The sequence below is a fragment of the Sciurus carolinensis genome, unplaced genomic scaffold (assembly GCF_902686445.1).
Source record: "Sciurus carolinensis unplaced genomic scaffold, mSciCar1.2, whole genome shotgun sequence".
Taxonomy (NCBI): Eukaryota; Metazoa; Chordata; class Mammalia; order Rodentia; family Sciuridae; genus Sciurus; species Sciurus carolinensis.
Window position 1 is genome coordinate 371,875 of NW_025920221.1, and position 23,680 is coordinate 395,554.

The 23,680-nt window shown below is 49.2% G+C and overlaps 1 pseudogene; it reads right to left on the reverse strand.

Annotated features, from left to right (window-relative positions):
* Positions 1-23,680, reverse strand: part of LOC124975193 (peroxynitrite isomerase 2-like) — a 38,890-nt pseudogene that overhangs the window by 6,168 nt on the left and 9,042 nt on the right.

Sequence of the window (23,680 nt, forward strand, 5' to 3'; positions counted from 1 at the left end):
CACAGGAAACCAGATGGCAGGATGTGCAGGGGCTCTGCAGGCTCCACAGGGTGGACCTGTTACCTCTGTGCCCTCCACTCCTCCCATGCTCTCCTCACACTGCTCCAGTCACACTCCTGCCTCAGGACCTTTGCACTGGCTGTTGATGCCTGAATGATTCTTTCCCGGAGGTACACAAGGCTAACTCCCTCCTCAGCTTTACGCCAGGTTCGAATGTCACCTCCTCAGCCTCCTCTGATGCCTGCTCCAGATGGCCTCCATCCCCCATGCCCCACAAGACCCATACTCCTCCCCACCCCACTTGGCCACAGCACATACACCTTCCAACGTTCTGTTTAATTCACTTGCAACCCTTCCTGTTCATCTTGTCCCATTACTGCATTGTAACCCGCAAGGACAGAAATCTTTGTGTTTAAGTCAGTAACACAGCCTAGAGAATGCCTAGCACACAGACTTCATGCAATCAATACCAGCTAAATGAATGAATTGCCCACAAGGAACCCTCAAAGGAGACTTAATCTCTTTTTGCACATGAGGATACTGACACTCACAGGAGTTCAGTACCTAAACCAAGGCCACACAGCAAGGAGTACAGAACAGGGATCTGATCAGCTTCCTTCCCCACACTTTAGTGAGGTAGATTGAGTCAAAAATGGTCTCAATCCTCTGCCCTCTGCTTTACCCACACCCTTTGTGGACAGGACCATGTAGCATCTGCTGTGTGGCATCTGTGCCCACTCCTTGCTCTTATTTGTTCTGGTCAAGAGGATGAAGAAAAAGTAAAGTCATGCCAGCTGAAGCTCAGACTCCACCTTCAACTGGGACACTGTCCCCACCATGGAGCAAGTCAGGCTGTTCCTAGCCATGTGATGACAGATGCATGCAAGAGTCCATCTGGGTTTCACCAAGCCACAGCTTTCCTGTGGACAAAAGAAGTTCTTGGTGCTGGCGGCTCCTGAGGGATGGTTGTTTCGCAGTGTTGCTGTGGCAGCAAATAGCTGATGCACTCAGACCAGAACCCATCTTTCCTGCGGTGTCAGCGGTCTAACTGTGAGTGGGCAGTTCTTGCAATGGCACTTTCTGGTGGGTTTGGAGCAGAGGAGGTGCCCACATATATGATGAGACAGAGGCAGGAGAGGCTCTGATTCCTCCATGGGAAGCTTGGAGCCTGGGCAGAAATTGCTGGATTCTCATTTGCCCAGCGACCCCTTAGCCATGGCTTCTCACCCATTGGCTTGCCATGTAGGTGTCACAGAGAAGGCCCTTGGTCACATTCTTCCTCTTCTCAGGATCAGACCAGGGAGGGCAGGTTGGGTGGGGTAGGTGGGAGATGTGGCCTTTCTTCCTTAATGGGGCTCCCCTGAAGGCAGACAAGGCAGGCACTATTTGGGAGTGATTCCAAGAAGCAGACAAGCCAACTGAGGGCATGCTGTAACCTGGGGCTCCACCCAGTGGGGACCCTGGGCAGCCTGTGTATGCACCCCAGCATCACCCCTTTGGGACCCCAGGCTTTGGTTTCCAGCATCATCTCTGGGGTGCTCTGCATGGGGGCCAGTGGATCCAGGTGGCAGAGGATCCCCAAGAGCTGCACAGCTTCAGCTGACCTGGGGACCATTGAGTACTTGATATCTGTTCTTGAACAGCCCATCCACCCTCCAGCCTGGCCGTCAGCCTGCTCTGGACACAGCAGGCCTCCCTGCCTTCGTCCTTTTTCCTTCTCTCCCCACAAGACCCAACTCCAGCATCAGCTCCTCTGTGAAGCTGCACCTGCCCTCCAGGTAACTGGTCACTTCTCCCCTGTGCCCAGTGGTCCTTTGCAGAGGCCTCTGTCATGGGGACAAGGTCTATCCACTGGGCACCTATAGTGGGCCAAGCATCAGGCTCAACAGTTCCTTACACAACTTACTTAATTGCACAATGGTCTGAAGTGTGGGCAGGAGGATGGGCTCCATCCAGACTAGGAGAAGCAGCTCAGGGTAATAAGGCCAGAACTGCAGGAGGAAGGGCAGAATGAGTCCTTGTCCTCACTCCAGCTGAGACGCAGCCCCACAGCAGCACCACACTCCTGGCCCAGTGTCTTTCTTGCCAGGACATCAGACTAGGGAGGACGCAGCAGTCACCTGGCCCAGTCACAGCAGGAGGTGCCGGGGGTGCACAGGGTGGGCACTGTGCTGGGTGCATGCAGCTGACAGATGGCATCCACAGCTCTGCTGTCTTCCAGACACACACTCCCACAGGGCACCGCCAGCAAAAATAGCAGTCTCATTTGAATGGTGTTACAGGAGGAAGAAACACAAACTCAACTTCATACAAATGAGAATATTCAGAAGAGGAAGGCAGTGACCAAACCAGGCGGAACATAGTCCAGGAATTTAGCATGATTAACTGAAGCCACAGCCCATCAATAGAATAGCAGGTGCATTATCAGTTTTGCCACAAATCATTATTCTTTATCTCTGGGTTTCACTGGCTCACCCACAGCAGGCTGCAGCATCCGCTTCTCTCCCAGTCAGCTATATTTTAATCAGTTACATTATGGGAAAAAGTCCCTGGAGAACATGTGGCATCACTTGGTGTGTCAGCTGCTCTCAGATCGGAATGGGAATATTCTGGGGGGCACCAATGTGGTGTGACACTGTGCAAGTTAAGTTATAGGAAAAATTAAACATCATTTGGATCTGAGGGAGGGAGATGAGCTGCAGACTGACTTGGCTTCAGAGGATAATTAAATGGCCTCAGGGTATGAAACCTGGAAGAAATCTTTGCAGGGACTCACGGTGGTCTGTAAATGTCCAAAATTCCCAGCTTGGTGCAGGGATCAACCAAGAAGATGAGAGCAAGATAGGGCCCCAGATTCCATGTATTGATTTAATACCGTGAGTATTATAAGTTGGTGGGAGCTTGGGGGAGGGGCTTGTGGGAGGGGGAGAAGAAGGAGCATGTAGTTCACACACACATTTCCTGAGCTGCATTCATGGGTCAAGCAGGGTGGTTCTTGACCTTGAGAGAAAGAAGAGCAGGGCTCAAAGGCAATTTAGCCTGATAGAACCCTGGGCACTCCACCACTGAGGGAGGAAAACCCCCCCAACACTCAGAGTAAGAAGAGGCTGAACACCTGATACCTGCACCTGATGGATGAGATTGACAGCAGTCTGTCAATAGCAGATACTCCTGGGAGAAGCACATTTCACACCCGGCAGGGCCACAGGGGCTGCATTTGGGAGCTTAGTGAGCCTGCAAGGGGGTCAGCCATGGGAGGCAATGGTGTGTTTTTCTTTGTTTCTTTTTTATTTCAAGACTGGAGATGGAACGCAGTGCCTCCCACACATCAGGAAAACACCTACCACTGAGCGGCACCCCAACCCTGGAGGCAGGTTTTGAGAGGTGCCCCTGCTCCCTCAGGGGGACATGCTGGGCTGGTTTGAGTGGCTCTTCTGACTGGCAGGAAGGGAACCAACCACTAGACTGTGTGCAGCTGGTCCGGCTGCCCAGGGAGCTGGCCAGGGGACAGCGTGTGTGTTCTGGGGGAGGCACATTTGGTGAGCCCAGGAGACTGAGTCATGCCTTCAGGGCAGTGAGAGACTCAAAGGTGTCAGACAGCGCTTCGGGCGGCATCCCAGTGTCGGGCCCCAGGCTGCCAAGGTGCCTATGAGGCAGACGGCGAGCAGGGAGCGCTTCCTGCCCAGAGCCACCAGCATAGGCTCACAGAGCAGGTGGCACTTAAGGGAGTCCTGGAGACTGGCTAGCATGTCAGGACATGAGAAATGAGAGAGTGGGCTTTAAAACTACAGAACTCCATGAGAGGAGCACAGAGGCAGGAAAAAAACACAGGCTGGAGAGGCAAGTGTCTGTAGGAGGGAGCAGAGGTGCGGAAAGCAGGGGGCCTATGGGCCAGCAGGAGGAGCAGGGACTCTTTGGTTGGAGAACAAAAGATTTGGAGGTGACAACAAATGCCAGAGGACTGGGATGACCAGCCTTTCCTTGAAGCACTATTTCAGAGAAGTCAGTCCCCAGCGACCACATGGACCTGGATGACCCCAAAATTTTCATTCCAGGACAGTCTCCCCTGAACTGCAGACTCAAATGCCAGGTAGCCTGCCATCAGCCACCATCTCCTGAGCACCTGTGGGCACCAGGACACAGCACTGAGGGTTCAGCAGTGACAGACCAGAGAGGGTCCTGTCCCCTGGTGCTCCTCTTCCAATGGCTTAGCTTGCTGGGTAATTAGGCAGGTCATGCTTTCTGCCTGTTCACTCTTCCTGTGCAGACTGGCATCTCCTCCTGGTCTCAAGAGAGGTCTGGGACCTGCAGGCCCCAACCTGGAAGACCAGAGATCTGCTGGGGCAGTGGACATGGCCAATTCCTCCAGGTGCCAAGCCCCCTTCTCTGCCAAGGTTTCTCAAGTCTGTCGTCCACCTTTTCCTTCTTCCTCATGACCACAGGCCGGCCAAACCTGTTGAGAGAGATGTGTGCACATGCCCACACATGAGAGTTCTGGGTCTCTCCCTGGACTCTCACCAGACTTGGTACCTTGGATCCCTTCTGTGCAGTCCCCAGGATGACTTTCCAGGACACAACTTTTTCATGCTGCTCCACAGCTCAAGCCATTCCCAGGCTCCCCACTGCCCATTAGAAAAGCCCAAGCTCCATGACACAGCACCAGAGGCTCTGGTTGTTGCCTGACATCTCCTCCATGTCTTCTCACCAGCTCCTCCATGCACACTCCAACTTATTGCTTCTGCTTCTATGTTACCCTCAATCACCAAGGTAGATGGGAGTTTCTCTACATCACCTCCCTGTGTCCTTACCTTTCATGATGTGATTTTGCAGTTCTTTCCACCAAAGGCAAGGAACACTTTCTGCACCTTGACTTTGCTTGGCCATGTGACGTGCTCTCACCAGTGGAATGCAAATAGATGTGACCTAAGGGGAGATATAAAGAGTGACACACAACTGAGCCTGCCCCTTGCACATCTGCCACCACCAGGAGAGGAGCTTCCTGTGAGTACCTGCTGGCTGGTGTATTCTCCCCAGTAGAATATGCAAGGAGGGCAGTCGCCCAGCACACCCAGACCTGAGCAGGAATGCCTGGTGTTGCATTATTCCACCTAGTGTTTGGTCATTTGTTACACATCATGTTGTGTCAGGAGTTGCAGATGCTGGTACTGGACTATTGTTTTGCTTATTTCTTTCCTTTTTCTCAACCTAGAATGTCTTTATATACCCATCTTGGGCTTAAATATGCTTCAAGTGGTTCCTCCACCACCCTCAGAAATGCTGCCATCTCCTCTCTCATCCTGCACTTGGACAAACAGCACTGGGACAGGTGGGCAGCAGAGCAGGGGCTGGGGTTCCTCTGTGTGCTGGGGCTGAACTCATGCCTTCTTGCCTTCTTTCAGCAAGGAGGATGGAGGGGGAGCATCTCCCATTCTTTGAGGCTCAGGCATGAAAGCCAACCAGCTGCTCTCTGGGCCCACCTGCTATTGCACCAATCTAAAAATCTGTGGGATACATTGGCATTCACTTTCTCAGCTATGCTGTGTCAGTCCCCAACCACAGCCCCATGCAGTTACTATGCAAGGAAGACAGAATCACATGCTATACCATGCTCTGGTATTTAAACTGCGTGAACACCTCCTGGGAAACATTGTATTTAGCAACTAGCCAGGCAGTGTTTTAATCCCAGTCTCTTTGTTCTTTCCAGCCTGTATCACACACCAGAGATTTAAATGCAAACTTGAATGTGTCTTCCACACATCTTTGACACTTAACAATCCCTCCACCTTCCTTGCCTAGTGGTGAGGAAGCCCTCATTTATCCCTGCTGCCTCAGGAGTCTATAAATAGAGGGAGACACACTCACATAGGCATACACACATTTGCACATGTGCATGCACACACGTGCACACATACACACAGAACTCTCAATGTTTCAAAATAGCACAGCTTAAAAGAGCTTCAGGTACATGTTCCCAGCCTCCAGAAGTCCCTTGGGCCCACTGACAGCAGTCAGAAGTTGCTGGGTTCCTTCATTAGTTATCTGCTTCCTACCACCTTCAGAGACCCAGGGAGGGCAACAGAGCCAGAGCCTGAGCCCCCTGTGCCAAGGCAATCCCAGTGTGGCACTGGGCTTCTCCTCCCATTCCTGTTCTTCTCAGGCCCATCTAAGCTAGAATGCAGGCTGCCTTTCAGGAAGGGGGGCCATGATCAATTAAATATCATTCAGTAAACATTTGCAGCAAACACTGTAGACAGTCTGCTTCCCTGCCTCACCAATTATCGAGCTTGACTTTGGGACCTGCTTTGATCCATGATGTCATTGCAGACACAAAGTGAACAGTGGCTTGAAGTATGCTTGTGAGAAGGGTCTTGGTCCCGTTCCCACCTGTCTCCTGCTGGGAGCAGGGCACACCCTGAGTGACTGCAGGTCCCCAGAGGATGGAAGCACATGGAGCGGGTGTGGACCCCAGTTACACTGAGAAGTTTACTCCAGATGAGCCCTGATGAGATCAGCCAGACCCTGACAGATGAGTGAGAGAAGAATGCTCATTTTTGTATGCCCCTGAGTTTTGCAATTGTTTGTTAAGCATGATAGCTGGCTCATTCAAAGGGGCAGGTTTCCTACCCTCACACATTCTCCCAGCTGTTCTTTTGAATATGAAATTAGCAGCAATAGGCATTGCTGATTTCATCAAAGAAAAGCATGCACTTGGAGTAGCTTTGTCAGGAATGGACAAATGGAATGGAGGAATGGAGGTCTCATTACATGGATCTGTACCTGTTGTCTTGCCCAGCAAAAAACAACTTGTTATTACTGATCAATAAGGTAGATGCTACCATATTGAACAAAGCTACCAAGAGAAAATCTGGCCCAATGACTAAAGTCAATTGGTCAATGCCAGGCTTGAGCCTGGGACCTTGGCCTTGATGCCATGGGCTAGCCATTTGCACTAATGAGCTGGTAAAAGGAGCTATCTGGGTATACTCAGAGAAAGTAGTAGAGAGCCAGCCCTCAGAAACCTGGCCTTCCAGTGGCACTGTCTGGCTGCAGAGGTGCTGAACTAAGGGTCCATTCTTCTGAGTAGGAAAGCAGAGCTGGAGGGTTTAGTGGCCAGGACACTCCAAACTTTACCAACATGGGCAAGCTGCCTGCCCACCCCACACTCCTTGTTCCTCACTGTCCTCTCCTGATGGTGGTCTTTCCTGTCAACATGTCTTCCCTCAGCTCACCCCATCATGGTCCTGATCAATTAAACCAGGAAAAAAAAACTTGTTCATCCAGTGAGTTGAATCTCAAATCACCCAGATAATCAATGTTTGACTGCTGTGCTAGAGAGTGGAGCATTGATTTGTTGCCCATCATTGCTAGGCAACCAGAAGATTCTGCACCATCCTTATCCAATGAAGCCCTCCATTGAGAGCAGGGCAGCCCCATGTGGTGGTTTCTTGAGTACTGGTGGCACGTGAAGTCAGGGAGCCACAGAATGAGGGGGACTTTCAAATCTCAAGACTCTGGTGTGCTCCACCCAACACCCTGGCTCCAAGTAAACCACTTGTTTAAAGATCCTCTTTATTCTAGAAGTTTTCAAATAGTTCCACAGAGAGATGTCACAACAAATATCCCCATACTCACAGTCTAGCTCTAGCGATTATTGATCCTTGCTCAGTTCAGTTTCATTCTATCCTCACCCCATCCCTAGACTGGATTATATTTGAGCAATTTATTCAGCCTCTCCAGAGGTATTTCAGTGTGTATCTCTGAAAGGGTTTTTTAGAAAAGAAAGAAAACCACAACACCATTATCATGCTTGGGAAAACATAACCTTGATTTCTTCATCACACCAAATATCCAGTCAAGGTTCAAATGTTCCCAAACATTTTAGAGTTTTTTGCAGGTTTATAGGAATCAGGATCCAAACAAGTCTCAAACATTGAGGATTGGTTGGTATATTTATTAAGTTTCTCTATGTCTACCGGTGTTCCTTGCAGCTTATGTGTTGAAAGGGAAGACCATTTGTCCTATGGGGACTCTCTTCCTGAGTCTCTGCCCTGGGCTGTGGTTCATCCCACTCCTCCTCTACAGGTATCCCATGGGGTCACCAGTCAGGCTGAGGTGTGCTGGCTTGTAGCACTCCATCACCAGAACCAGCACCAGTCTTCATACCTGGGCATCTCTCTGTTGTGTAAGGTGAGCACCTGCTGGTGGTTGAGTGTTGGGGACTGGCAGCCCCGGGAGTGAAAGGAGCCATATGCTAGCATGGGCCAGGCAGAGGGAATCCATCTGGGATGCATGGAGATCCTTGACAGTCATGAAGGAAGGGGTCCAACCCCCTCGAGAGGCAACATCCCACTCTTCTTGAATAACAAGTTTCTAACTTTTTTTTTCTTTTTTTTTATTGTAAACAAATGGGATACATGTTGTTTCTCTGTACATGGAGTCAAGGCATACCATTTGTGTAATCATAAATTTACATAGGGTAATTTTTCTGTTATTTTTTCCCTTTCCCCCCACCCCTCCCACCCCTCCCACCCCTCTTTTCCCTCTATACAGTCCTTCCTTTCTCCATCCTTATCCCCAACAATAAACCTAGCCCTAACCCTAACGCTAACCCCTCCCACCACCCATTATATGCCCTCATCCACTTATCAGCGAGATCATTCATCCTTTAGTTTTTTGAGATTGGCTTAACTCACTTAGCATGATATTCTCCAATTTCATCCATTTGCCTGTAAATGCCATGATTTTATCATTCTTCATGGTGGAATAATAATCATATATATATATATATATATATATATATATATATATATATATATATATATATATATACCTCAGTTTCTTTATCCATTCATCAATTGAGGGGTATCAAGGTTGGTTCCAAAATCTGGCTATGGTGAATTAAGCAGCAATGAATATTGATGTGGCTGTATCTCTGTAGTATGCTGATTTTAAGACCTTTGGGTATAGACCAAGGAGTGGGATAGCTGGGTCAAATGGTGGTTCCATTCCAAGCTTTCTGTGGAATCTCCATACTGCTTTCCAGAGTGGCTGCACTAATTTGCATCCCCACCAGCAATGTATGAGTGTACCTTTTCCCCCACATCCTCGCCAACACCTATTGTTGCTTGTGTTCTTGATAATCACCATTCTAATTGGGGTGAAATGGGATCTTAGTGTAGTTTTGATTTACATTTCTCTTATTACTAGAGATGTTGAACATTTTTTCATATATCTGTCGATTGCTTATACATCTTCTTCTGTGAAGTATCTGTTCATTTCCTTAGCCCATTTGTTGATTGGATTATTTGAATTCTTGGTGTAGAGTTTTTTGAGTTCTTTATAGATTCTGGAAATTAGCGCTCTATCTGAAGTATGAGTGGCAAAGATATTTTCCCACTCTGTAGACTTTCTCTTCACATTACTGATAGTTTTCTTTGCTGAGAGAAAGCTTTTTAGTTTGAATCTATCCCAATTGTTGATTATTGCTTTTATTTCTTGTGCTATGAGAGTTCTGTTAAGGAAGTCTGATACTAAGCCAAAAAGTTGAAGATTTGGACCTACTTTTTCTTCTGTACGATGCAGGGTCTCTGGTCTGATTCCGAGGTCCTTGATCCATTTTGAGTTGAGTTTTGTGCAGGGTGAGAGATAGGGGTTTAATTTCATTCTGTTGCATATGGTTTTCCAGTGTTCCCAGCACCATTTATTGAAGAGGCTATCTTTTCTCCATTGCATATTTTTGGCCCCTTTGTCTAGTATGAGAAAATTGTATTTATTTGTGTTTGTGTCCGTGTCCTCTATTCTGTACCATTGATCTACCTGTCTATTTTGGTACCAATACCATGCCGTTTTTGTTACTATTGCTTTGAAATAGAGTTGAAGACCTGGTATTGCGATACCCCCTGCTTCGCTCTTTCTACTGAGGACTGCTTTAGCTATTCTGGGTTTTTTATTCTTCCAGATGAATTTCATAATTGTTTGCTCTATTTCTGTAAGGTACATCATTGGGATTTTAATTGGAATTGCATTGAATCTGTATAGCACTTTAGGTAGTATGGCCATTTTGACAATATTAATTCTGCCTTTCCAAGAACATGAGAGATCTTTCCAACTTCTAAGGTTTTCTTTTATTTCTTTCTTTAGTGTTCAGTAGTTTTCATTGAAGAGGTCTTTCACCTCTTTTATGAGATTGATTCCCAAGTATTTTATTTTTTTCGATGCTATTGTGAATGTGGTAGTTTTCCTAATTTCTCTTTCTGAAGATTCATCTCTTATGTATAAAAATGCATTGGATTTATGAGAATTGATCTTGTAACCTGTTACCTTACTGAATTCACTTATGAGTTCTAAAAGTTTTCTGGTGGAATTTCCAGGTTCCTTTAAATATGTAATCATGTCATCAGTGAACAGGGATAATTTGAGTTCTTCTTTTCCAATTTGTATCCCTTTAATTTCTTTGGTCTGTCTAATTGCTCTGGCTAGAGTTTCAAGGATGATGTTGAATAGAAGTGGTATAAGAGGGCATCCCTGCCTTGTTCCAGTTTTTAGGGGGAATGCTTTCAGTTTTTCATCATTTAGAATTATATTGGCCATGGGCTTAGTGTAGATGAACTTTACAATGTTAAGGAATGTTCCCACTTCCCCAATTTTTTCTAGTGTTTTGAGCATGAAGAGATGCGGAATTTTAATGAATGCTTTTTCTGCATCTATTGAAATAATCATGTGATTCTTAACTTTAAGTCTGTTGATATGGTGAGTGACATTTATTGATTTCTGGATGCATCCCTGGGATAAAACCCACTTGATCATGGTGCACTATCTTTTTAATATATTTTTGTATGCGATTTGCTAAAATTTTGTTGAATTTTTGCGTCGATGTTCATTAAGGATATTGGTCTGAAATTTTCTTTCCTTGATGTGTCTCTGTCTGGTTTAGGTATCAGGGTGATATTGGATTCAAAGAATGAGTTTGGGAGGGTTCCCTCCTCTTGTATTTCATGGAATACTTTGAGGAGTATTGGAATGAGCTCTTCTTTAAAGATTTTGTAGAACTCGACTGAGAACCCATCTGGTCCCAGACTTTTCTTTGTTGGTAGACTTCTGATGACCTCTTCTATTTCATTGCTTGAAATTGATTTATTTAAGTTGTGTATGTCCTCCTCATTCAGTTTAGGTAATTCATATGTCTCTAGAAATCTGTTGATGTCTTCGAGGTTTTGTGTTTTGTTGGAGTATAGATTTTCAAAATAGCTTCTTATTATATTTTGTATTTCACTCATATCTGTTGTGATATTTCCTTGTTCTTTCTGAATTTTAGAAATTCTAATTGCTTCCTAACAGAACTGAACCTCCACATGAAAATCAATTAGTAGAAGGCTTAGGCTGCATTTGGGGGGAGAGCAGGAACATAATAACAAATTGCTCAGCTACTTCAAACACAAAAATGAACATTTCACACCTTTACTAGAGAAGGAGATGAGGGCTCCTTTAGAGAAACCATTAGATCAATTTTCCAAGTCTGACTAACTAAAATTCTTCAGAGCTGCTGAAGGTTTCTTCTGATGACAAAGGAAAATCAATGTCAATACTTAAATCTTGCTGAGTTTCCATGTTGCAATCAGTGATAAGGGAAAGCCACATGGTCCCTGAATTTAGCACATCCACAGAGACCGCTCTAGGACAAAATGCACAAACACTACTAAATTACTTCAAACTTTCTTAGTTTTTAATTAACTGGAGTAATTTTGTAATAATCCCCACAGCTTGTGTCTTAAAATAGAAATCAGTTAAGGATCAAATCCATCTTTCCACTGTGTTTCTCTAGTCCTGGGGCTCAACCCAGGAGAGGCCAGCTCCACCAGAATGGTACTCAAAGGCTCCAATAAAACACACCAAATTGTCTGACTTCACTTCAACCCTGGTAGTTGGTAACAAGTGTCAGAAGCATTTAATTAGCCTGGGTATTAGTTCCTGATTTAATGGGCCCATCTAGTCACAAACATGTGATATGTGGACCTGCAGAGACATAAACTTCTGAAGGGTTATAAAGAGCTTTCTGAGAATGAGGGGTTGCAGCATTTTCTGCAGCACCACTGAGCCAGCAGGATGGTGCCCTGAATATAAACCCTGGCATTTATGTGCCTTGGAATTGCTTTTCAAACAAATCTGCTCACATGACCATGTTTGAGCCTTACAAAGTCCTGTTAAGCAGAACAATTATCCCATTTGACAGGTTAGAGAATCACCATCCAGTCTGAGGTCAACAGTCAGCAAGTGCTAAAACCAACACAGAATCCCTCTGCCTCCCTTCAGAGCCTCTGGTGCGGGCTCCAGCCAGCCTGGCACTGGTGGGGGCCTAAAGGCAGGACTGTAGACTTTCTCCAAGTGCCGGGCAGCTCTAGGGGCCTGGCACTCTGGAGAAACAGCCAATAGTCAGAGGAGGACAGCCTGGGAGAGTGTCCTGGGATGAGAAGGAGAGGGTTCTAAACCCTGGGACTGTGCTGCAGTCTGGCTCCTCCATGGACTTGGAAGTGATGAGGTTTACAGAAGCACAAGATGGTTATTTCCACACCATCAGCAAGACCTCTCTCCATGGGACAGACCAACATTCCTTCATCTCTCGCAAGGGAATGGTGGCTTCCACTCTGAATGACCACCCCCCATGGAGGTACACTCAGAGTCAAGACCCTCTGTCCTCCATCTTGGCAGGTCCCCAGATTCCAGGCAGGCTCTCCACCACTGAGGAGCATGAAGCCACCTCTGTGTCTTTGCAGGCACTCAGGGGAAGTCCTCAGCCCAGACCCTCCCACTTAACCCCAGAAGAGTGTCACCTTAAACTGAGAGGCTGCATCTGTCATGCCCTCAGTCTGTGTTCATGAGGTCTGCCTCATTGGCAGTGATGACGGCAGAGGAAATGGTTTGGAAAGAAATGTGGCAGCTCCTGCAGAGAAAAGCAGCGAAGTGGGATGACAGAGGGGACATCAGCTCCCCCTGTTTCCTCCTTGCAAGTGGGTTTACAACCTAAAACTCCAGAGGTCCCCACATGCCCCTCACAACTAATTCCCAGGGGGAAACCTGGGCTGCTTTGGCCTGGAGCAGGTTAATGCAGCTCTCCTGGTGAAGTCCCAGCAACTAAGGTCTTTAACGTCCCCTTTTGAATGCAGCCAGGGGTGAGAACCACCCTGAGAGGGAGCCTCCCGTGGGGGTGTTCTCCATCTGGCTGCATGCTGGGATCTCTGGGAACTTTAAAGAGCGCCTGAAGCAGGGGCCCAGGCCTGGAGCATGGCTCGGGCAGCAGGAGCTTAAACAGCCTCCAGGTGAGTCTAATGTGCAGTGAGGTTGCTCTAATGCTTTTACTCTTTGCTGTAAATTGAAGCCCTGGAAACTCTGGGCCCCTTTGTCTTGCAGGAACTCATACAGTTCTGTGTAGCCTCAACTCACAGGTAAAACAGACCCTGGAAATCTCAGCAAATTGGAAAATTAACTGACTCCCAGGAATGACTTCACTTCCTTCATGATTAATAATGATCCCCAACCCTGTGTGGTGTTTGAACACCATGTGATCCCTTCCATTGCTCTCATTGGAGAATCGCCAGCACCATGGGACAGTAAGTACTTTATTTTTTTCTGAACCTCTTTCCTTGTGTATGAAGTGGAGCCAAGTGACTGGCCATGGTTGCTGGGTTTGGGGAAGCCAAGAATGTGACCTGGCCTCCTACCCTCAGCTCAGGCCCTCTACCTCTTAGTCCTCATGACACCCCTCACTGGAGAACTGGGAGGGGAGGCAGGCTGCATGGAGGCAGGAGGGGTGTCCTTTTCTGCAGTGCAATAACATCAGAGAGTGGAGAAGATCTGTGGCCACTGTGAGCATGAGGTTTGCCCATGGCTGAGCCTCAGGCCACTATCTGGGACAGGAGCCCTTCCAGATGTCCCCTTGGGATCACAAAACATGGGATTGGTGCTTCACACTAGAGCACACCAACAGGGAGGGCAGGGACTGGCCTGCAAGGCAAGACCAGCTAGGGTGAACCCTGAGGTACAAAAGGCAGGGTGCCTCTGGAAGCGGATGACCTGCCACATGTCCTCCTCTTGTGACACCTGGAACTCCATGACATCTTAATGGAACTCTGCTGGACTGTGGCAGTCACTTTGTCCTGGATGTCTCTTTCTACTTGGATATGACTCTAATAGAAGGATTTCAGAGTCACCAGAACATCACCTCCTACTCCTTCCATGGAAGCTATTGGAGGATGTGCTCCAGCAAAACAAGAGAAGAAAACAACAAAACAGGTCTAAGTAACAGGAGATCCAACCACAGTAAAAGAGTGGAAGAAGTCCCAGAATGATGAAAAAAGGAAGGATGATGGATACAACTGCTCTAGATTAGAGAGGAAAAAACAAAACAAACAAACAAAAAAAAACAGGTCTCCAAGAAAATAGTGGAGCAGGTATATTACCTAATGTCTATGCCTATTTGGAAGATATGATTGATAGACATCAGAAATCTTTCCAAAACATCTAAGTAAACATTAGCAAAAGTTATATTAAACTGTCTGAACTAACGGCCAGTGTGTCCTTGGGAACCCATCAGTACCTCTGAGCCACTAATCCACAAGAATCACAACAAGGCTGTTTCCACCAGAACAGGAGCACATGGTCCTCAGGTCTCAAGTCAGACAGTCTGACCTGCCCAGCGCTGCTGACCTGAGATCACACAGTGCTCTGAAGGACCTGACAGCAGGGCTGCCATGTGACATGCAGGCCCACGGCCAGCCATGCCATCACTCTGTGCCTCACCAATACTTCAAGGGAGCTCTGGAGAAATCTCCCTTTGCCTGCAGCCCAGGACAGCCTGGAACTCAGGGAGACCCTGTCTCAACAGAAAAGGCTGTGGGGTGGCCCAGTGGCAGAGTGCCTCCTAGCATCCCCAGTGTCAATCAGTCAACCAGGGCATCAGAGAGACACTCAGGCATCCAGGACCAAGCCCCAAGAAGAAATCCATAAAAAGTCAGTGATGTAAATGATTTTTTAAAAATATCTGTTTCAGCTGTAGATGGACACAATGCCTTTATCTTATTATTTATTTTCATGTGGTGCTGAGGATCAAACCCAGTTCCTCACACATGCGAGGCAAGTGCTCTACCACTGAGCCACAGCCCAAGTAAATGATTTTAACAAAGTCATGTGATACAAATATATTTAAGGGCCCACTGTGATTTCTATATATTAGCAAAAAATAATTGGAAAATAAAAAAAAAAACATTCATAATAGCAGCCAAAACCACAAAATTCTCAGAGATAAAATTTAACAAATGATATATGATACCAAAACCTCACTGATGGCCATGAAACCTGGCTAGGAGAGACCTAGATCAATCAGTCCAGCCTCATGATGGATGGGCCAACTTCCTCCTCTCCCTGTGGGGTGACAGCTCCATGCTGCTCAAGGCTGCAGCTGCCCCTTCTGATGCTCACAGGCATAGGCATCCACATGTCCACAGTATGAAGAAGCTGACCATGGACTACACTTGAGTACTCAGTCAACAAGATTGTGCCTCCTTACAAATTCACCTAGAAATTCAAGTGATCCCAATAATTGCTCTTCTAGAAACTGAGAAGCAGGTTCTACATGGGTCCCAGAAGAGCCAGAAGAATTGTGGAAAAATGGAACTGCTAGACAATGAGTATCAGCTAACTTAATACAAAGCAAAGCGTGGAGTCTGGAGGTCGAGCCCCACCCATGGACTCACAACCCTCAAGTGGAAGGGAGTCTTTAAGTACCAGTGCTGGAACCAAGGAATGTGGTGGGGGCACCTGGCCACCACTGCACACTGTAAGGAGCAGTTGGCCCCAGGCCACAGACCTCAAGCCAAAGGAAAGGTCAAGAAGCCTCTTGAGGAAGGTGAGATGGAACTCTCTCCATTTTGGCTTAAGTAAAAGTATTTGACGGGACACAGAAAACACTAACTACAAACCAAGGAACTGATAACAGAGTTATCAGTTCTGTTCTTCTAAATGTACCATTTAAGAAGGGAGGGTGGATCCAGGACTGGAGCACAGACCCAGCAGACCCTGAGGGCAGCAAGCATTCACCCACAGGATGGCAGGTTAGCCTCGAGCCCAGGAGGGTGGCAAGCCCTGCATGTCTCAAAGTGCAGTGTGAGGCATGCAGCTGGAGAGACAGAATGAGACCCTCACAGGAGACAGAAAGGGCTGGGGAGGATCTGGGTGGGAGATTGCCAGCAGGGTGCAGTGGCCACATCTGTGATCCCAGCAGCTCAGGAGGTTGAGGCAGGGGGATCACCAGTTTGAGGCCAGCAACTTAGCAAGACCCTGTCACTAAATAAAAAAATAGAAACGGCTGGGGCTTAGTGTGGTTTAGTGGTTAAACACCCCTGGGTTCAATCCCTAGTACACACACAAGGAAAGAAAACAAACCAAAAATGTGGGCAGCAGCACCAGCCCACAGAACCTATCATCTCCCCAAGGCCCAGCCTCCATAGGTGCCCAGACATTGCCCAGCAAGCACTGCAGAGGAGCAGTCAACCAACAGACCATGCCCCCAGTCCCCAGACCCACCCCCCAGGTCCCACCCTCAGTCATAGCCATGCCCCAGCCCCACCCTCAGCCCACAGTTACATCCCTGGCCCCACTCCCGCCTCTTGTGGGTCCCTCTGGGGGAAAGGGCAGATGTCGGGGTTTCTGAGACCCCCAGCCTTAGGCATGGTCAAGATGGCACCTGATGCTGAGCCAAAAGCAGCCAGCTATACAGTAAACAACCAGCGAATTCCAATGATTGGCTAGTTAACGATGTGACTAGAGCATGCCCCCCTCGTGTACCCATCCTATGATTGCAGCTGTCCGCATTTATCTCATGTACTCTCCCCTGATTGGTTGAAGTGTATATAAGCCTGGTGGGTGGGAGAGTAGGGGAAGAAGCTGAGGAAGAGGCAGAAGCGGCGGGGGCTGAAGAAGAGGGAGAAGCGGAAGAAGCGGCGAAGGCGGAGGCTGAAGCCAAGCTGGAAGCTGGGAGTACGCGGAAGCTGGAAGAAGCTGGGAGAAGGGAAGCTGGGAGTGCGCAGAAGCTAGGAGTAAGAGAAGCGTAGGAGAGGGACTGTGCACAATAAACTTCCAAAGCTTCAGACATTTGTCGTGTCTCTCTCTGCGGCCAGAGGGGACGCGATAGGCAGACACACACAGGCAGTCACTTTCTGACCACTTTCCAGCCCTCCAGTTCAGGGACATGCCTCAGGGAACCCTGTGGGCACCTGAGGAGCAGAGTCTTCCTGCAAGGATCTCGTTCTATCTGTCCACCTGTATGTATCACACTGCACACTGGGGTGGGGGGGGTGGGAGGATCGTATGCAAGCTGACCACAACTGTGTGGATTCTCAAACAGCCAAAATGTGTTCCACCAAGGAACTGGGACAGATGAAGTGGCCCAGTGATGGACAGCAGGTGGCAGGTGGTGTCTCCTTGCAGGTGTGGGCAGCAGGTTAGCCCTGGGAGGGCAGGCAAGCCCCACTGTACAGTGGGCAGGGGACTCAGAGAGGTTTTGGATGCAACTGTGGGTCTTCAGGAGGCAGGGTGCGAGGGTCAGGATGATGGCTTCAGCAGGGCACCAGCACAGAACCACAAGGGCAGGACTACACCCTGTAGCACGTGGACTGAACATCTGTTTCTCCATCTGCAGAGCTACTTGTGCTGCATATAAGTGGCTGAGGGCAGTTTCTGGCTGTAAGAGCTCCTGCCAGACACTAGGAAAGGTGGCTCTGGGTCCTGGGTCCTCTCTGAACCTCTGGGGACAGCAGGCAGCCCTGGATTGTCCAGGCTGCTGCCAGGTGTGGTGGGCTGCAGCACAAGTGGATGGACAGCAGATGGCAAGGACAAGATGGGCATGGTCAGGACTGGGGAGTAGAGCCCACGGGCGGCATCCAGAAGCCTGGACTCTGCAGGGTCTTCAGAGGACACAGGGAGGCAGCCCGCCCAACATGCTAGACCCAGGTGGCAGTGGGGAACACATCCTAGGAACAGTTTTGCCAAGAGTGTATTCAGGAGGCCCTTAGGCACTATTCCTGACCACAGACAGCATGACCCCAGCCTGCCTGTCAGTACCGGGGGATAAACAGAAAGCCCCCTCCCCTGGCCACACCTTGAGGACATCAGGTTCAGTGGAGAGAAGCCAGACACAAGAAAATGGCCCCAACTTTGGAAGTGTCCAGAACTGGCCAGTTTGGAGACATGGATGAGTGTCTGTTGAGGGCCAGGGCAGGTGGGGACCTGGGGAGACAGTTGGGGGCACAAGGTTTCTTTTGGGATGTGAATATGCTCTAAAATCAACTCTGTGGTTACACTAAAACTCACAGAATTGCACACTTTAAGGAACTAATTGCTATAGTACATGAATCGTATCTTTAAAAGCTGTTAAAAATATGTCCACATGCTGAGTAGCAGATGTATGGAAAACCAAAACTAAAGGGGACATCGAAGAAGTGGATACTCTGCAGACCCTGCCCCATCTTTACAGGGCAGGGCTTTGGTGCCTCAGACTAGCAGCCCAGCCCTTGGTCAGGCCCAGAGTGCTGGACTACCACGTGAGATTCCCAGCCCTGAACCTGACAGCTGGGCCAGTTTCCAGCAGCAGGACAGTCTCCTTCTTTGGGGTCCCCACAGAAACCTCTCTCCCCTGGGGTCTGCACGGCACACACCAGGAGGGTACACCTTTGGCCTGCAGCCTGCACACCTGCCTCTCTGGTGAACCCTGGGGTGCCTTCTGCCTGGGGAGCAGGAGCCCATTTCCTCCAGACCCACCTGCCCCTGTCCCTTTCCTGCCTTCCCTGTGTCCCTTCTGTGGGGGTCTTAGCTGCCAGTGCCACTCTGTCTCAGTCCTCCTCATGAACCTGGCTGGGGGTGGTGGTGGGACCCCCCAGCACATCATTCATCTAAATAAACCTCAAAGAAGAAATGCAAAACAAAAACAAAAAAATATTAGAAAGCAACTTGGAAGGAAAAAAGGAATGGAGAAAGAAGAAAACTAAAACCGTCACAAGTAACTCAGTGAGAAACTGTGTGCAGTCAGCACCTGAAGCTCCAGCTATTCAGCAGTCAGGGGCAGGAGGAGAGCCCCTGGCAAGAGTTCAGAATCAGCTGGGGGAGCAAGGTGAGACCCCATCTCAAAAACAAAATTGAAAACAAATGCACTCAGAGAGGCAGGAGAAGCTGCTGTACCCATGGATGAAACCAGAGCAGCATGTTTAAAAGGGCGGGCGGGAGAGGGAGAGGAGACAATCCATGGAAACAAGCTCTCCAGCACAGCTCAGAATTCCACCACAGTGTGGAGATGGTGATGAGGAAGTTTTCCGGAGAGCAAGGCAAAGGACCAAAACAGAGAAAACAGCCTGGAGAGGCGGCTCTCGCACTGCGACGGCAGGCATCTCGTTTCTGATGTATGGAAATGGGCTTAGGTAACTGGCAAGAGACTGGGGCTGGACGTGTGAAAATAACATAACAAAGCAGATAAAAAGGCCCTTCTTTTGAACACCAAGAAGGTGTATGAGAAAAGAGCCACCTCTGGCCGCAGCAGAGGCAGCCCAGGAAAGCATGTGTGCTCAGGCCTGGGGTTGAGGGAGCACAACCTTCTCCTTCACAAGAAGAGGAGTATGAGTCTGTGTGAGGCTCACCAAAGAAACATTCACCAGGAGCAACAAACACACTGTCAACACAGATGACCCCAATACTGAACCAACCCGAGCTGCAAGGATGTGGTGGGATGGCGGCACCCACCGAGCCTATGACTCCCACCAAAGGTCAAGGGGTAGAACAGGACAGTGTGGGGACATTGTGACCAGGCTGAAGGATTCAGGATGCAGTAGAACTCACGCTCAGCAAGGCCATGCCCCCACAGCACCTTCGTTGTGAAGAAATTCCAGGCCAGGCACAGTGGCACATGCCTGTAATCCCAGTGACTTGGGAGGCTGAGGCAGGAGGATCACAATTTCAAAGCCAGCCTCAGCAAACTTGAGGTGCTAAGCAACTCAGTGAGACCCTGTCTATAAATAAAACACAAACTAGCACTGGGTATGTGGCTCAGTAGTCCAGTGCCTCTGGGATCAATCCCTGGTACCCACCCCCCAAAAATTCCAAACACATGGTCATGGCAGGGTCACAGCCTTCTGCCCAGCAGCACCTGGCAGGGCAGACAGCTGCTCACCAAGCACCAGTCCCTCACCTCCCACATTCTGGACCCTGACTCCAGCATGATGTGTTTCCACAGTGATTCAAGGGGAAGATGCAGGCCTGCTTCCCACCTGTGGTCAGTCAGGTCAGCAGAGTGCTGGGGTAGGAAATAGATGCAGCAGCAGAGGACCCAGGCCTGGGTGCTGGCTTCTTAGGTTACACCCCAGGCACCCACTCCAGTGCACTGCTTCCTTCCCCTGGCAAAAGAGGAACATTTTGTTTAATTGATAAAACCCAAAGCTAGTTCTCCAGAAAAAATAAAACCCTGAAAGAACAGATGGCCACTGGCGAGTGTGAGGAGGATAAAGAGGCTGACCAACGAGGCAGCAGGGCAAGTGACTGAGGAGGAGAGCTGGGCAGAGGGAGTGAGGCAGGCACACAGGACCCACAGAGGCTGCCCGACACTGGCAGCAGCCAGGGCACAGGCCTGCTCCCACAACCAAGAGGCCTGACCTGCCCAGTGAAAGCAGAGCCACTGAGAGCACTCTACCTGGACTAGGAGGAATGCAGCTGGGGACTAAAGATGCCACCTGATGGAGCCAGCACAGGAGGACCTCCCTGGCCTGCTGGGCCCACCCTGTCAGACATGCCCAGTTCCTGCATGGGCTGCTTCAAGTGGAGAAGCAGAGTCCTCCAATAGAGGCTGCAAAAAGTCTCTGGAAGCCAACCCCCTACAAGGTCTGTGGGCTGGGAGGGTACCCATCAGCAGAGTGCTCGCCCAGCACCAGGCACCAAGAGCTCTAAGCACACTGACCACACAGTCGCTGGCCTCACCAGCACTGCCAGCTGGTGCTCCCAGGCTACTTCACACGTTCCATGTGACTTTCATGTAAAAGTTTGGAACCTCGGGTCCTTTTCAGAAGCCCATCCAGAAAGGGAAATGCTCAATAAAAAGAACCTGCAGACAGAGGTGCATGGGACCCTCCTGCAGACAACAAGGGCACAAGAGCCCCAGAACCTGCACTGGGTGTCATGGGGTCAGGCTGCATGCCCTGCAGTGGCGTCCATGAGGGACCCTGCTCATGCCCTAGAGAGCCAGGACTGCAGCAGTCACCAGGTGCACCCATCTGGGACGTCAGGGTTCTGACTGTAAAGGAAGCTGCAGGAGCACAGGAAACACGGAGCAAGAACCCAAGCCATGGAATGAAAGGAAACCTGGCAAGAAAGGTGGCTACAGAGAAGCTCCCATCACCAATCATGCTGGAAAGCAGACCGCAGGTGGACAACCACAGTAGGCCACGTGTCCACCCACACCAGCAGCAGAACCCATGACCCCAGCAAGTTTGAGCCCTCAATCAAAGGCTGGATTCGAATGTGAATGAGGGACTGTCTGCTGCCGTCAGATTCAGCACCAGAGTGAGGCCAGGGACTGGGGCAGCAGCAGCACACACAGGAGTGAGCCAACCTGGACACTTACACACAAGCACGAGGGTGTTTGTGAGAGGGAAGCAGCCTGGCAACCACCTGCCCATCAGCCAGGGAGGAGCCAGGAGGCCCAGGAGATGGACTTGGGGGAGGAGACACAGGCACCTGCAGAGGTCCTGCTGGCCATCACACACACACCACAGCTATCTTGCGGAGGGCTGGGCTCACCTGCTGCACATGTGGCTCCTTGGTGAAGGAGATCCTGGTGATGGAGTGGGACGTGATGCACAGTTCCTGCCTGTTTACCTCACCCTCCTCCACCTCCACAACACCTGTGAGGGGTGGAGCTCAGCTGTAGCCTCCCACTCTGGCTCCAGAGAGCAGCTTCCTCCCCACAGGAGGCTGGCCTCTGAGTCCTCCTCCCCACAAAGGAGGCTGGACTCTGAGACTTCCAGCACAAGGCCCTTCTTGCCTGCACATGGCCTTCTGGGCTTTGAGTGTGTTACAGTACAGGATGGGTACTCTGGGGGGCTGGCCTCTGCAGAGGTGCCCTGGACCCAGCCCTCCTCCCAGAAGCCCCCTCTGGAGCACTGTGGGGTGGACATACCCACTGGCTTCCACCCACTGCCATGCCCACCAGGGCCTGAACAGCTCCTCTCTAGGCTGGGTGCATCCTGAACATCCAGGAAGGGAGCAGTTTTTGGACAAGTGGGCAAGGTCAAGGTCATGCAAGCTTTTTGAGAATAATTTCTTTTTAGGTACTGGAGACTGACTGTCGGGGTTTCGGCCGGACCCCTGGCCCTAGGTGTGGCAAGGCCAAGATGGCGCCTGGCAGGATGCCAGTGCGGTTGAGTATAGCTAGCTTGTGCGCAAACAACTGATGTCGCTTGAGGAAGTTTCAGTGATTGGTTGAGGCCCCCTCATGGACACTGCATGCCTGTATATGCTGCCTGTATCTGTCCACGCTCTCCCCTCGTGCTCTGTATGATGATTGGTTGCTTGGAGGCATATAGTGAGGTGTAGCTTCCCCCAAAAGAGGAAGAAGAAGCAAGAAAGAAAACCACGGCAGACGCGCACAATAAAGAGCTGAAAAGAACCAGGTGTCGTGTCTCTCTGCGGGCAGGGAGTGCGATAGGTGGTGCCGAAACCCGGGATTCTACAGGTAAAGTAAAAGGTAATTATTTATTTTCATATTAAGACCTTGAGTCCGTCATTGGTATTTCATTTTATGACTTTGAGTCCGTCATAGGTAGTTCATTTATGACCTTGAGTCCATCATTGGTAGCCGGCAGTGAAGGGTAAAGAACCCAGAAAAAATTAAAACTTCATAGATAGATGCAGTGGTACCAGATTGTTTGTGTTGTGTGTGTTATTTTTGTGTTAGTTGTGTGGTTTGTTTTTGTACTTGGATTAGCTCTTAGTGTTGTGAAATTTAACCATGGGAACAGAACTGTCTAAAATTAGAATGCAACAGCCTCTCAGAGAGCTGCTGAAAAATCACGGAACTCCGTTAAAAGTTAAAACAGCTAGAACGTTTCTTGATACCATAGAAAAGGTTTCTCCGTGGTTTTTGGAAGAAGGATTGATAAATATCCCTCAATGGGAGCAATTAGGAGAAGATCTGCGCACAGCAGAGAAACAAAAGTCGCTTCCTGTGGGAACTTTAGCCATTTGGTCTTTGATTAAATCTTGTTTGTAGCACAAAGAGAAACGAAACCTAAGAGGACCTTTAGAAGAGGGAAGTCAGGTCTTAGAGGAGATTAAAGAGGAACGGTCTTGTTCTCATCACTCAGAAGGGAAGTGTGACTCAGGCGGGGAGGATTCAGAAGAGGAACTTTCAGGGGAGGAACTAGAAAAGACATTTGGGAAGCTAACAATGCGATCTGAGCGCTCTGAGCATCCTCTAGCGCCTGTAGCGCCTAGTGCACCACAAATGGAGTCTATAGAAAAGGAACCTTATAGTAGACATCAAGGATGGGCTTCTTTAACATCTACCATTTATCCAGTGTTTGAGGATGCACAGCAACAACGTTATCACCAACCTGTAGATTTCAAGATGGTCAAACAGCTAAAGGAAGCTGTC